We start from the raw sequence: 14,183 nt of genomic DNA, 5'->3' as shown, positions 1-14,183 counted from the left end.
TTACTGTGATTGAGTTATAATGATGCGCGATCCGGCCGGTCTTAGCTGTCAACGACCTTGCTTCTGAACTGAATAGTAGGGAACCTGAAATGGAGGAGATGAGGAAGCTCTGGGGGGAATCCGGTGTAAAGGCTCCGAAGCTTAAGTTAGAATCCTTCAAAGGCAAGATAAAACCAGATAGCGCAAAGTTTGCATACCTTGTTTGTTGGGGGCAGGGGGCTCTTATAATCACTTCGCGCACTCGCTCCGAGGCCCTTGTCAGGTCGGGTATGATTACCCTTGCGTTTGTCAATTCGGCCGTCGTCCTTTCTGCTGGGACAGAACCGTCACTGCCTAACCGTCTCTCTAACTAGAGATGGCGGTGTCAGTGACGGTGGCAGGTGGCCGTTTAGAGTGCGGCCGCCAAGCGTCAGATCCCAAGTCAGTCAGGTGCGGCACCCTCGGGCACGGACTTCCTCAGTGTCAGGCATGGTACGACTTGCTTGGTTTTGGTGCCCAGAAGGTGATGTGGAGTGGTGAGCGAGGCGAGGTCTTGAGTTCGGAGGTATCTATAGGGCAAGTTAGTTCGGCGAGGTGTATCCCGAACTGTTACAAGGCAGGCCAGTTCGGTGAGGTGTATCCCGAACTGATACAAGGCAGGCCAGTTCGCGCGAGGTATATCCCAAACTGTTAGAAGGTTGGCCAGTTCGGCGAGGTATATCCCGAACTATTACAAGGTTGGCCAGTTCGACGAGGTATATCCCGAACTGAAGGTAGACCAGTTCGGATTACTTTCTGGTTTTGGGCCAAGGGTGAGTTCGGGCCCCCAGTAGGGAGTTCGGTCCGCTGGTGTCTCCCCTTGGTGTTCACGCCTTAGACTTGCTTTTTTGTCGAGCTGTTGTTTTTGCCACGTGTCGCATAACTGTGAGGTCGGCCCAAATCTTCCTTCATCAATTGCCCCCTACTCCTCGCGCCAAGGGTCTTGCCCTGATGCGGGGAGTTTCACGAGGTGGTAGGTGGATTTGTCCCGTCCTTCGAATCTTGACTGCGCGAGTTGCTTTTGCTTGGGTTCTTCGGTTTTCGAGAAGGCGGGGAACGTGCCTACTACTCATAAATGTTGATGGTTGTGACTGTGCGCGTTTTAAATTTCAAAAATTCGCGCCGCTGGGACGTGACAGCGGGTCATTCAAACTTGAAAAAAGTGTGCCACGGTCGTACGTGCACGGGCGGCTGTCAGGGAGACGTGCAGCGCAGTCAGCTTCAAAAAGACGTGTGTCGGCACGACGTCGATTTCAAGAAGGCGTGCACTGACGTTTCGCTCTTTTTAGAAAGACGTGCACCAATCACGTCTCGACCTCATGGGACATGCGATCATCGCAAATGTGGGTCGTCGGATCGTCTTTGATCTACACGGTCGGTTCTTGGTTATTGTAGCTATAAATAGTCAGGGGGCCCAGTCGATTTGTCACTTCTGTGGTTTGCCTATTGAGCTCGCGTCCAAGTTTTTTTTAGCTCGCGTCTAGGCTGGTTACATAGCCTCCAAGGTTTTTTGGCTTGTTCCCGTCTCCCGAGCCTTCAAAACTTTCTTCCGATGAGTACCTTCCTAAATCCACCTCTTTTCCTCAATGTCTAGCTTTGATAGCTCAGACAACTCTTCAAGTAGGACTAGTGTAGGTTCTACAAACTGAGCCGTATCCCCCAACTGTCTTAGTGATCCTGAGGTGGAACTCGAGGACTATGAACCAGTAGATCGAGCCGCTTCGGGCAGTTTGGCATCTACCTCTGGCCGAGGTCAGATGCTAGACAGGTTTGGTCCCTCGACCATGACGCCTGAGGGGCTTCAATCTATACTTATGTCTTACAATCTTCCTGGGGGGTATACATATTTTATTCCTTCGGGTAGCTTTCCTTGAGAACACGGTCCTGATGAGATCGTGATTTTTCGAGAGCAGCTCACCCGGGCTTTAAGCTTCTGCACGATCTTCCTAATAAGGTCCCGGCGTGGAAGCGGCACTACTTCGGTGTGCGAAGTGCACAAGGATGGCCCTTTCAGACCGGGTGGGGTGAGGCCGCTCCTAATTCAGGTGTTACTCTCGATAAAGAGACGGTGAAGGGCCTCCGGCAATGGGCACGGCTAGGTTTAAAGTGCCATCACTACTTAACGGAGGCCAAGTTTATTGCGGCCGGCCTGAGTTCGGGTAGGTTTCTATTTATGCGGTTTCTTGCTTGCTTTGTTCCTTCATTTTTTCTGATGTTGAACTCGTTTCTACAGGTGTGATGGACACGGAGAGAACTCGTGGGGGCGGCTATTCCAAGGTATGAAGAGGAGGAAGCGGGTCGCCAAGCGAACTCGTACCGAGCTACCCCCGGATGAGGAGCCTCAAGTTCCAGACCACACGCCGGAGGATCTACCCAAGGAGCCCGAGGTAACTCCACCAATGCATGAAGCTGCCGGGGCGCCTTACGCTGAGACCACTTATACGGGCGCTCCTGCATACTCAAGTGCTCCTGCTCACTCTGGGTCCGCTCATACGCGGGTTGGGCCCTCGGGTTCGAGAGCTCAAGGGAAGTTCAGGAGTGTGTTGACGCTGAACTACGCTCTTCAGAAGAGTAGGGAGGCTAATTTCCCTGAGGAGATCGCGGCGTGGACCGATCTTCCTTTGAATCAAGTCGTCTGCCGCGTCGTAACACATGCTATGGTGGTAAGTCAGATTTCGTCTGCCTTTTTCATTTTCTGTCACTTTTGTTGTTATTGCTCACTTGTTTTTTTTGGTAGGTGAATTCTTCAATTCATGTCTTAGCAGCCCAAGTGGAGAGGAGCTCGCGACAGGCGCGAGCTGCTGAGGCTGCTGCCCATGCTGCTGAAGAGGGTTTCTATGCTGCAGAGGCGAATACCCGAGCTGCTGAGGCAGCCGCTTATGCTGTCGAAGAGGCTGCTTGTGTCTTAATGGCCAGGCAGGCAATGTCTCAGCGTGATGCCGAGGCCATGGGGGTAGTTGTCAAGCACTTGGCGGACTTGAAGTTGGATTTGCAGCATCAAGTTGAATATCTTCAGGAGGACATCAGGGAGAAAACACATATTTTTTTCCAAGGCATTGAAGATGCCAAGAAGAAGGTCATTGAAGACTACATTGCCTCTCCGCGTTTTGACGATCTTATGGTGGATTCTTACAAAAGGGGGTTCAAACTGAGCAGGTGGATGATCCGGAACATGTACCCCGATCTCGATGTTAGTGCCATATCCACTTCGCGTATAACTTAGGAGATGGCCAATGCTGCTGATGGCGAGCCGGACTCTGAAGGAGAGGCAGGGCCTTCGGGGGTTGTTGAAGTGCTTTCTGATGGCGAAGAAGTAGCTTCGAGCATGTAAAGATATTCTTTTTTTTTGTAACTCCCTTCTAATGGCCAATGTACTCCTGTTTCTTGCAACGGAATAGATAATCTTTTTGCCCAAGTGTTCCTTTTCCCCGAACTGATTCTTTGTCAAACTGAATATGCCACTTTCTTTTCCGGGTTATTATACTTCCGTGACCAGTTTTGCCGTGAAGGCTTTTGCAGCGAACTGATTTTTTGCCAAGCTGATAATATGCCCGACTTTTCTTTGCTTGTTTACGTCGAGGCTCCTCTTGGCTCTGCATCATGGCCCATAGAACCTGATTTCGTCCACTTCGCTTGGCGGTTTATAGGTAGTATCGCCTTAATTTCACAATGTTCCACGCTCGAGGTACTTGTTTGCCTTCCAAGGTTTCGAGTTCGTATGCCCCCCCGAGCGCTCTCTTTACTTTATAGGGCCCATCCCAGTTTGGTCCAAGTTTGCCCACGCCGGGTTCGGGCACCGTAATCTTATGAAGGACCAGGTCGCCGACTCGGAAGCTCCGTTGCTTTACTCATCCAATAGGTCAAGGTTGGTATGTAACTCATTTCCGTTTGTCCGATCGTCGTATGTTTCTAGTCGTAATGTTGGTACTATAATTTCCGCCGGGATCACTGCTTCAGTGCCGTAGGTGAGGTTGAAGGGGGTTTCTCCCGTGGCGGTTTTTTCTGTAGTTCGGTGAGCCCACAAGACACTTGGTAGCTCCTTGGCCCACAATCTCTTAGCTCGATCCAGACGTGCTTTCAGTCCGCGCAAGACGGCTCTGTTCATTACTTCCGTCTGACCATATGCTAGCTTTTATATCTGCGGGTACCTTGTCTCTGCTCACTGCAAAATTTTACTAACATAATAGATGGGTCGCTAGACCCAGTCTATTTCTTTTATTAGTACCAAACTGACCACCTCGTCGCTTGCCGAGAGGTACAGTTCTAAGACATCGCCCTCCTCGGGCCGGGCTAAGGTCGGCACACTAGCGAGGTAACCTTTTAGCTCGTCAAACGTGAGCTGGCAGTCCTGGGTCCACTCGAACCCTTTGCCTTTGATTGCTTTGAAGAAAGGTAGGCAGCGGTCTGCTGATTTGGACATGAAGCGGCTTAGAGCGGCTATGCGGCCGTTTAGCCTCTAAACTTCTTTTACTTTCCGAAGTGGTCTCATATCTAGAATGGCTTTTATCTTGTCTGGGTTGGCCTCAATACCACGCCGATTGACAATGTAGCCTAGGAATTTGCCCGAGGTGACGCCAAAGACACATTTGTTGGGGTTCAATTTCATGCTAAACTGACGCATGATTTGGAAGACAGAATCTAAGTCTTGTATTAATTCTTGTGAAAACTGTGTCATGACGACCATGTCGTCTACATAGCACTCTATCTTTGTGCCGATCAGGGGTCAAAACAGCCTATTTACAAGTCTTTGGAAGGTCGCCCCGGCATTTTTTAATTCGAAGGGCATGACCTTGTAGCAATATAGGCCGAACTCGGTTATGAAGTTGTTTTTTTCCTCATCGGATTGGTCCATCCAGATTTGGTTGTAGCCCGAGTAGGCGTCCAGGAAGCTTAGCAACTCATGTCCTGAGGTCGCGTCCACTAGGCGGTCAATTCTGGGGAGGGGGAAGCAATCTTTCGGGCAAGCTCGGTTCAGGTCAGTGTAGTCGACGCACATGCGCCACTTGCTGTTCGCCTTTTTACTAGCACCGGGTTGGCCACCCAGCTCGGGTAATGGACTTCCCTTATGAAGTCTGCTGCGAGGAGCTTCTCGACCTCCTCGTCGACCGACCTCCAGCATTCTGGGGCTAAATTGCGTTTCTTCTGTCTAACGGGTCTGACTACAGGGTCAGTGTTAAGTTTGTGAGTTATCAGGTCGGGGCTAATGCCGGGCATGTCAGCCGCGGACTAGGCAAAAATATCCAAATTTTGAAGTAAAAAACTCACCAGTTCGGTTCATAGGGGTTCCTCGATAGAAGCACCGATCTGAAGTGTGCGAGCTGGGTCCGTAGCCGAAGTCGGGATTGCGACAGTTTCCTCTGTGGGCGAAGCTCGTTCCTCACCTTGCTTCGTTGGCCGCTCTAGTTCAAGGTCGTCGGTCGCCTTGTTTTTTCCCTTCAGGGTGGCAACATAACACTTGCGGGACTCAAGCTGGTCGCCCCACGCTACCCCCACACCGAAGTCCGTAAGGAACTTCATGGCCAAATAGTAGGTGGAGACCACCGCCCGTAGGATATGCGTGATCGGCCGCCCTATTATGGCATCGTATGGGGAGGGGGTCGTGACCACCAGGAAATCATGGTTGAGTCTGACCGCACAAGGCCTTGTGCTGACTTCCACAGGTACTGCTATTTTTTCGAGGGGCCTGACTTCCTCTCCGCTGAAACCCACCCGGGGAGTGTTCACGGGCTTCAGCTCGGTCCTTTGTAACTGTAGCTGGTCAAATGCTGATTTAAAGAGGATGTCCGCTGAGCTGCCCGAATCTACGAGTGCGCGTCTGACCTCAAAGTGGTTGATCTTTAATTTAATGACAAGCGCGTCATCATGGGGGTAGCGGACCCCTCGCGTGTCGTCCTCCGTGAAGAAGATTGGTTCTTCGGTCTTTGGTCTCTTTGGGGGGTTCCGTTCCTCGAGGGTCGCTTCGTGAACTGAAGTCCGGGCTGCTGCCGAGGTACACTCTGCTACCACCGAACCTCCCATAATTACATGGATGGTTCCCCGAACTGGCCTCTCTTCCAGAGGCTGTCGCTGCAACGGTTTGGTAGGTTTGCTGCTAGACTCGGGGGCATCCTTTTTGTGCTCCCTTGCCGACCTGCCTTTATGTTATTATTGTTGTGCTGTACAAAGTTTCTCAAGTATCTGCGACGAATGAGCCCCTCTATCTCGTCCCAGAGATTATTACACTGCTCGGTACTATGACCATGGTCTCTTTGGAAACTACAATTCAAATTCTTATTTCTCTCGTTCGGGTTTCCCTTTAGGCAAGGTGGCCACTTCACGTATGGGGCATCCTTGATCGTCATTAAGATCTCGGTCCGCCTTGTGTTTAACGGCGTGTAATCCGTCCGAACTGCTAGGGGAGCTCGGAAAGACTGGTTCGACTTCGGCTCCGGGGCCGGGTTTTTCCTGTCGACTGGGTTGGAGGGCTCGCCTTCCCTCTTTTTTTTCTTGTTCCCGCCTTCGGTTCGTTGGTTGATTTCTTCCTTTGTCCTCATTAACTTGTCCGCGAGCTTGAGGAATTTGGCCACGGTTGCGGGTTGGTTAGCTACCATGTGCCATTTGAATTCTTTGTGCGTTACTCCTCTTTTGGCCGCCGCGAGCTGCACCGCGGGGTCCAACCGCGGTATCTGCAAGCATGCTTCATTGAATCGCTTGATGTAGCCCCGGATGGATTCTCCTTCCCTTTGGACTACTCCGAAGATGCTTTCCTCTGTTCTGGGGCACCATTTGCTGGTGACAAAGTGTGCGGTGAAGACCTGCATGAACTGGGCCCAACACTTTATCGACCCAGGGGCCAGGTTCCTGTACCAAGTGCGGGCTACCCCCTGAAGGTGGTGGTGAAGGCCATGCACATGCACGATTCGCTGGCCCTGGCGAGGTGCATTTGGGACTGGAAAGAGTCAACGTGGTCGTTGGGGTCGAAGGACCCGTCGTACTTGTCCAGAGGTGGGAGCTTGAAATTTCTGGGTAAGGGGACCGCTAGGAGTTCTGATGCGAGGGGGGAAGGAACCGAGAGAATCGGGGCAGCTCCTACCTCGTCCGAGCTCGTCTCTTCTTTGCCTCTGAGCTCTGACAAGACACGGGTGGCGGTTCGGTGACTTCGCCGGCGCCTTCGTTGTTGAGTGGGCCTTGTACTGGCGCTGTTGGCCTCCGTGTTGCTAAGCTCGATGGGCCCAGAATGCTGGTAGTCTGCCGCCAGGGCACCAAATCAATTTTCCGTGAGTGGGAACTCGGGTTTGGAGCGCCGAGGTGCCGATCTCGCGGGCGAGGTTCCTGACCCGCCTGCGAGCTGCGAGCTGTGAGGCGGGGATGGTTTTTTTCTCTCTTCGGCCTGGGGACGAGACCTGGCTGTTAGGGGGGTTCTGGGGCCGGGAGGCCTTTCCTTGGCGGGGGCGTCCATCCTGCGGGGAGGCCTTGACTGGCCTCGGAGCGGGGTGGCAAGGTGGAAGTAGTGGTTGGTTCTGTGGCAGTTGGGGGAACTGCTGTTGATAGTGATACTGGGAGATGTTGTGCAGCACTTGGTGCTGGTGAAGCTGGTGCTGCTGGAACTGTTGCATTTGGACTTGCATTGCCCGCATGCACTGCATCAGGTCGTCCAACCGGTTTTCGCTAGCTGCCAGGGGGACGACAGTCGGTTCAGTAAAGGTTGTCTCAATAGGGGGAGGAAAGGGGATGCTTGTGGCAGGAAGGTTTACGGGCGCCACTGCTTGTGGCGCATTCAAGCTGGGGATCCCATCCACCGAAAGGGGGATGGTGAACTGTCCAACGCACACCACGGGGACTTGACGTTGTTCCCCGGTGGTGTTTGTCTCCATGCCACGTCCGGCGTTGCTAGAGGAGGCCATGAGTGTTGGGTTTTTTGAAGAAAAGGGGTTATGGAAGTTTGGAGGGAGGTTTTTTGAAGCGTTCCCACAGACGACGCCAATTGATGATGCGCGATCCGGCCGGTCTTAGCTGTCAACGACCTTGCTTCTGAACTGAATAGCAGGGAACCTGAAACGGAGGAGATTAAGAAGCTTCAGGGGGAACCCTGTGTAAAGGCTCCGAGGCCCTGGTAGCGCAAAGTTTGCATACCTTGTTTGTTGGGGGCAGGGGGCTCTTATAATCACTTCGCGCATTCGCTCCGAGGCCCTTGTCAGGTCAGCTTTGATTACCCTTGCGTTTGTCAATTTGATCGTCGTCCTTTCTGCTGGGACAGAACCGTCACTACCTAACCGTCTCTCTAACTGGAGATGGCGGTGTCAGTGGCGGTGGCAGGTGGCCGTTTAGAGTGCGGCCGCCAAGCGTCAGATCCCAAGTCAGTCAGGCATGGTATGAATTGCTTGGTTTTGGTGCCCAGAAGGTGATGCAGAGTGGCGAGCAAGGCGAAGTCTTGAGTTCGGAGGTATCTATAGGGCAGGTCAGTTCGGCAAGGTGTATCCCGAACTGTTACAAGGCAGGCTAGTTCGGCGAGGTGTATCCCGAGCTGCTACAAGGTTGGCCAGTTCGGCGAGGTATATCCCGAACTGAAGGTAGGCCAGTTCGGATTACTTTATAGTTTTGGGCCAAGGGTGAGTTCGGGCTCCCAGTAGGGAGTTCGGTCCGCTGGTGTCTCCCCTTGGTGTTCACGCCTTAGGCTTGCTTTTTTGCCGAGCTGTTGTTTTTGCCATGTGTCACATAATTGTGAGATCGGGCCAAATCTTCCTTCATCAAGTTCTTTCTTAATCTAGAAATTATCGTTTTACCGGAGTCGTAAGAATAGGGTGGTTGGATTTAGGGTCATTATTGGCGAGAGAAGAACCATTGCTTTTGGATAAAATTAGGGTGGTTTTGATCGACGAGAGGAGAGATGAGGGGCGTCAATAACACCATGGACACTACAAGTGTTGTTGCATCTGTGATCATCACTGCTGATGCTCGAGTTTAGCCAGCAAAAGTTCAGGTAAAATTTCTTGACTGATTCGCTACTGCCTTTTCAGGGAAATTCCACCAACAAACTCAAAGAAGCGAACCGATTTTCTGCTAATAGACTTTTTCCCATCCCTAATCATCGGATTGCCGCCTTGCAAAGAGCAAGTTAATAAACGAAAGAATAGGGGGTAATCCTGGTGGAACCCCATTTGCAGAGGTAGAGAACAACGGCAACGGTAATCCTCGATCTCCCTTTCTCTCCCCTTATCATCGCTGCTGTTTGTGTATGGGAAGGTCAGGTAAGATGAATAATATTTTTCTTATTATAAGGGTAATATGAGGATTGAAAAATATTGTAACAACGGATTTCAAGGAAAAATTAACAGAAGGGGGTCTTTGTCTCACGATCATAGTACAAGGAGATCTTTGTTACAAAATAAATTACATGGGTATTTCTACAGACCCCATAATACAGAGAAATCTTTGTAATTTACCCAAAAATATATAAAGGGTTAAGGGTTTTGTCTTTTTAAGGAGAGGGTTTCTTTTTTCTTTCCTTCAAAACTTTTTCCATCAGTCCAACGAATTGAACATGCCTGAAACAAATCAACGCAAAGCTGCATGCCTAAGCACCCTATACCACCACGGAGAACCGAATGCCTGAAAAGAAATAAATCAATAAAAAATAGGAGACGAAGGTTTCTAAGGAAGGGTTTCCTCTTTCCATGTATTTTCAAATTTTTATTGTTTGTCTATAATTATTGAAATGGAAAGAACATATCAGTTCAATATCCCCACAGTAAATCTCAACGTGTATGGGGAATATCTCCGGTATTTGTAATGGATAGATATTCCAGGATTGGAATGTTCTTGGGGCGTGTTCTGTGGGGAGCCAATGCAAATTTCACTGCCTCATCTCAAAGTTTGTCTTCAGATCTCCTACCCAAAACTTTATACCTACCACTAGACACAACAGCCATGCATGGCAGGAACAGCTCGTCCTTGTGGATTTCCTACCTACATAAACTTAATTTTGGGCATACCTACCCACGAGATCAGCTTGGGTGCTCACAAAACTGTTTGCATAGTTTTTTACACCATGCATTGAGATCTGCAATCATTTGTTTGTTTTTTCATGGGAGATATTCCCGATGCAGGGCCGTGCGAATGGTGTAAGGGCACCATAGGTATGCACACCAGGAACATCTCCATATTTGTATACTGTCATTCTTTGAGAGAACTCCCACACCTACCCATAGGGCAGCACATGTTACTGATGTGCAGCCATGGTGTCTCATGGAGTCATGGGTATGTGTGAGTAGGGTTTTTGTGGGTCTAAGATCATGACTGCCTAAAGTTTGTGTGTAAAAGAAGATTACCCTAATTCTGACGCCCAACTGCAAAGTTATAGTCTTCAAAAATTTGTATCACATTTATTATATAGCCCATGGCCCTGTGATTAGATTGAATGGGTCAACATTTTTAAAAGTCATGTTATATGTATTTAACAAAAAAACAAATTTTACGAGAAATAGCCCAATATTATTGCTGAATTACAATTTGACTAACTGAATCAACTACCGGTTAAAAACACTGTTGTTTGAAAAAATAACTTGTATTATTTTAAAGCTTCATGTGCATGATATTTAAAATAAATGTGGGGTAAAAAAGGTAATTGCAACATTTTTTTTTTAATTAAATGACAAACAAGGGACCGAATGGGGTCAGATACCGTGTGCAGGAAGCCCCCAAACAGGCCCGAGCTCCTTCTTGTTTTTTAACCGAACACCCAAAGTTTTTCTGAACACCATCCATTAGGTTTGCTTGCAGGATAGACAACGAAGATTTACCCTCAAATTAAAGCTAAGCACCGACGAGAAGAAAAGGTAGAATTTTAGAGGAACTTGAAATTTTCAAACGCAATTTAACAACCTATATAAGGTAAGGGATTACCCAACCTATATATATATATACTGAATAGGTTTCTCTTGGGAGACGCTTTCCTGAACATGCTCAAATGTAATCGATAGTGCTGTTTATGGGTTGGGTTGAGTCGAGTCAGTTTATTGAAGTTTTTTTCAATCGATCCGACTTAGTTGAGTTACATGACATTGAAACCGAAATTGACCCTGTGTTAAACAAAATCGGCCTGGTTGGTTTGAGTTGGGTTGATTCGGTTTGGGTTGGTTTTGACTCTAAGCTCAACCATGGTAATTAATTGGTAGATTGGGCGTTAGAGAAGTAGCTAGCAACATCATCCAGAAAGGAAAACACATAAATTAAGAGAAAACAGGCCAATAACTTTGTGAAACACGTAAAAATTTGAGTTTATGTATCAAGAAAATAGAAAGTTAAACTTTATTAGAGAAAGAATAATGAAATTTGTATATTTCAATAAACTTTATAATCTAAGTAAAAAATGACACCTAATTCTAATTGTAATTGATTGCCTATTTGGTGTAAAAGACCATAGGAACTAAGATCATTTTATTATTTTCTTTAAACTTTTTCAAAAAAAAATTATTGTCTATTTGTCTTACAATACTTGCCATTAATGTCATTCCTAACTATAATACTAAAAATTAAGTTAGGTTATAATTACGATAGAGACAACTTAGTTAAGTAGGAACTAAGTAGGTTGTAACTACTAACTAGGAACTAACTACTAAGTTGGTTCGGTTTCGGTTTTCACACATAAAAACAAAAATCGACTCAAACCATTGATTTATAATTTTTTACAACCTGAAACTGACCGGTGCTGAAGAAAACCCGACCAACTCGAATTGGTCGGTTTGATCAGATTGGGTCTTCTTATGAACAACCCTAGTAATCAATACACATATTGTCGGGCCTTGGTCAATATAAGATGCAAATTTGCAAAATAGAAAGGTGATACAATTGGTTTAAAACCAATGTGCAATGAGAAACTTGGACATGAATTTAGGCCTATGGGATCAGGCTCAAAACATTAGGCCCGTTCTTCATTGTTTCTGGGTTTTGAAGTCATATAATATAAATAAATTGGTTTTGTTGTTGAGAAAAAAAGTATTTTTTCTCAATTTCTTGGCTGGACTTTAAGCTCGTATTATATGAGGGCCGGGCTCAGATTCAGGCTTAGATGTGTTCTGTTTGCCGGAATTTAGTTGCAGTGTATATGTTTGTCGTTGTCGGAGTTTGATTTGCGGCGAGGCGGTTTTGGTTGCCACGTTGCGGTGCTTGTTTTGGCCTTGGTATGTGTATGTTCATCAAAGCCCCGTAATTAGCTCCATGTCTTAATAATGCCCATTTGGAAGGGCTTTCATGCAACAGCTTTGGTGTTGCAAAGTAAGCCCCACGTGAAAAGTTCTGAAGTTGTGTGTTGGTGAAAGACCTGGAAAGCCAAAAAAAGGCTTTGTCTTAAGCTGGGAAACCAATCTTTCTGCCTTTCTAGTAAAACTAGTTTTGATAATTTCTTCAAAGTGGTTCAATCAATGTTGATGCCCTCTCAAATGGGCTCTGGTTGATCATTTGAGAGGGATTTCATGCAGCTTATTCTGGCTTTACAAGATAGAACCCGTATAGAAAGCCTATAAGTTAAGAAAAGCCCCAATGCACTTCAATTCGGCCAATAAATCAACTATCAGGTGAAACTAGTTTTAATATATATTTTGTTGATGGAAGTTATAATAATTTGTTTAACATGTATCAATGTCAATACAGCTCCATCAAATCTAAAATTCTCCCAAAGGGGCTCTACTTATAAAAAAAAGAAAAAAAAAAGAAAAGAAAAGAGAGATAAGTTTTAACTATAAGGAAAGAGAGAGGATAAGTTTTAATTACAAATATAATCTTAAACATTCTTCTTTTTTACTCTCTCTCCGGAAAAAAAAAATATACCATTGTATTAGAATGACTTTAGCTAGTATCCGGGGGTTGATGCAGACGCACTAAATAAAAGCTTGACTAGGCCTCACTATACAAAGAGCATGACCATGCACCAAGCCCCGTATACAACGAAATTCCTCTACCCCTGGTTCCTTAAACAATGGTATTATGATAGAGAAAAGGTTTTATATATGAAAAACTGATAAGCAATCATCTGGTATCATGAAAGGGATAACCAAGTAATTGGTATTCATAAAAAATCAATGTAAAGGGGAATTTTGACTGCTTAAAAATTCTTCCAGTATCATTAACTGCTTAAACATAGATGAAATCAATGTTTTAAAAACCCATCTGGAACTGGAACTGAAACCATTTTTTTCATCAGTTTCTGGATTGGATGGTCAATAATGGATTGACTCATAACAAATCATCAATAGTTCAACCATCCTAGATCAATGGGCCACTGATCAATTCAATGACTTTGGGTAAAATAGCAGTTTAGAGTCAAAACAGAACCAGTCCCCTAACCAGTTCCTGGGCTAAATGGTCTGACCATCCAGGATAATGACAGTTATAAAACTATGGATAAAACCCAATCTTTGATCCAACCACCAGATATGAGTAATGGGCATGGGCCGCATGGCAGTTAGCAAAGCCCGTAATAGCACAAACCAACCCTAAAAGAAGTTGCCCGTACCGAGTCATGCAACAAACGGGTTTGAAGCAAATATTTGTTTTGCAAAATCCAGCCCCTAAAACATATTCTATTGAATAAAATACATTTCTTTTTTGTTGAGCAATACACCTTGGTACCCAGTTCACTATCGATTAGGGGTGTTTACGGGTCGGGTTGGATCGGTTTTTTGAGATTTTCCCAACCGACCCAACCTGGTGGGATTAGCTAAGGTGGGAATCGAAACCGACCCATTGATAGGCCAAACCGACTTGGTCGGTTTGAGTCGGGTTGGATCGGTTTGGGTCAGTTTTGGTTTTGCTCCTATACAAAGCCAAATAAAATCTGGATTAGTTGATAATTTGATATTCAAGAGTCCAAGATAAATCTAAATTTAATTCAAGTAAAAAATAAAGTCAATAAATTCTTCATGTAAAAACAAGTGTCAATAATGTGCCTTCTAGAGTAAAAAACTAGGTAAATCTAGGTAGGTAAATCAATAAAATAAAAATTTAGAAACCTTCTAAATTCTAATATAGGTAAAAAACTAAAAAATGACACCTAATTGAATTCTAATTGTAATTGCCTAATGGGCCTTCTACCGTTCTAGTTCTAGTAGAAGTTTAAAAGTAGAAGACTAGTAGGAATTAGAAAACTACTTAAACTATGAAGTAGGAACTACCAAACTAGTAGAATACTA

This window comes from Nelumbo lutea, chromosome 2, assembly GCF_056320005.1.
Source record: "Nelumbo lutea isolate HS-2025 chromosome 2, American lotus-T2T, whole genome shotgun sequence".
Taxonomy (NCBI): Eukaryota; Viridiplantae; Streptophyta; class Magnoliopsida; order Proteales; family Nelumbonaceae; genus Nelumbo; species Nelumbo lutea.
Note: the sequence above shows the minus strand (reverse complement) of the source record.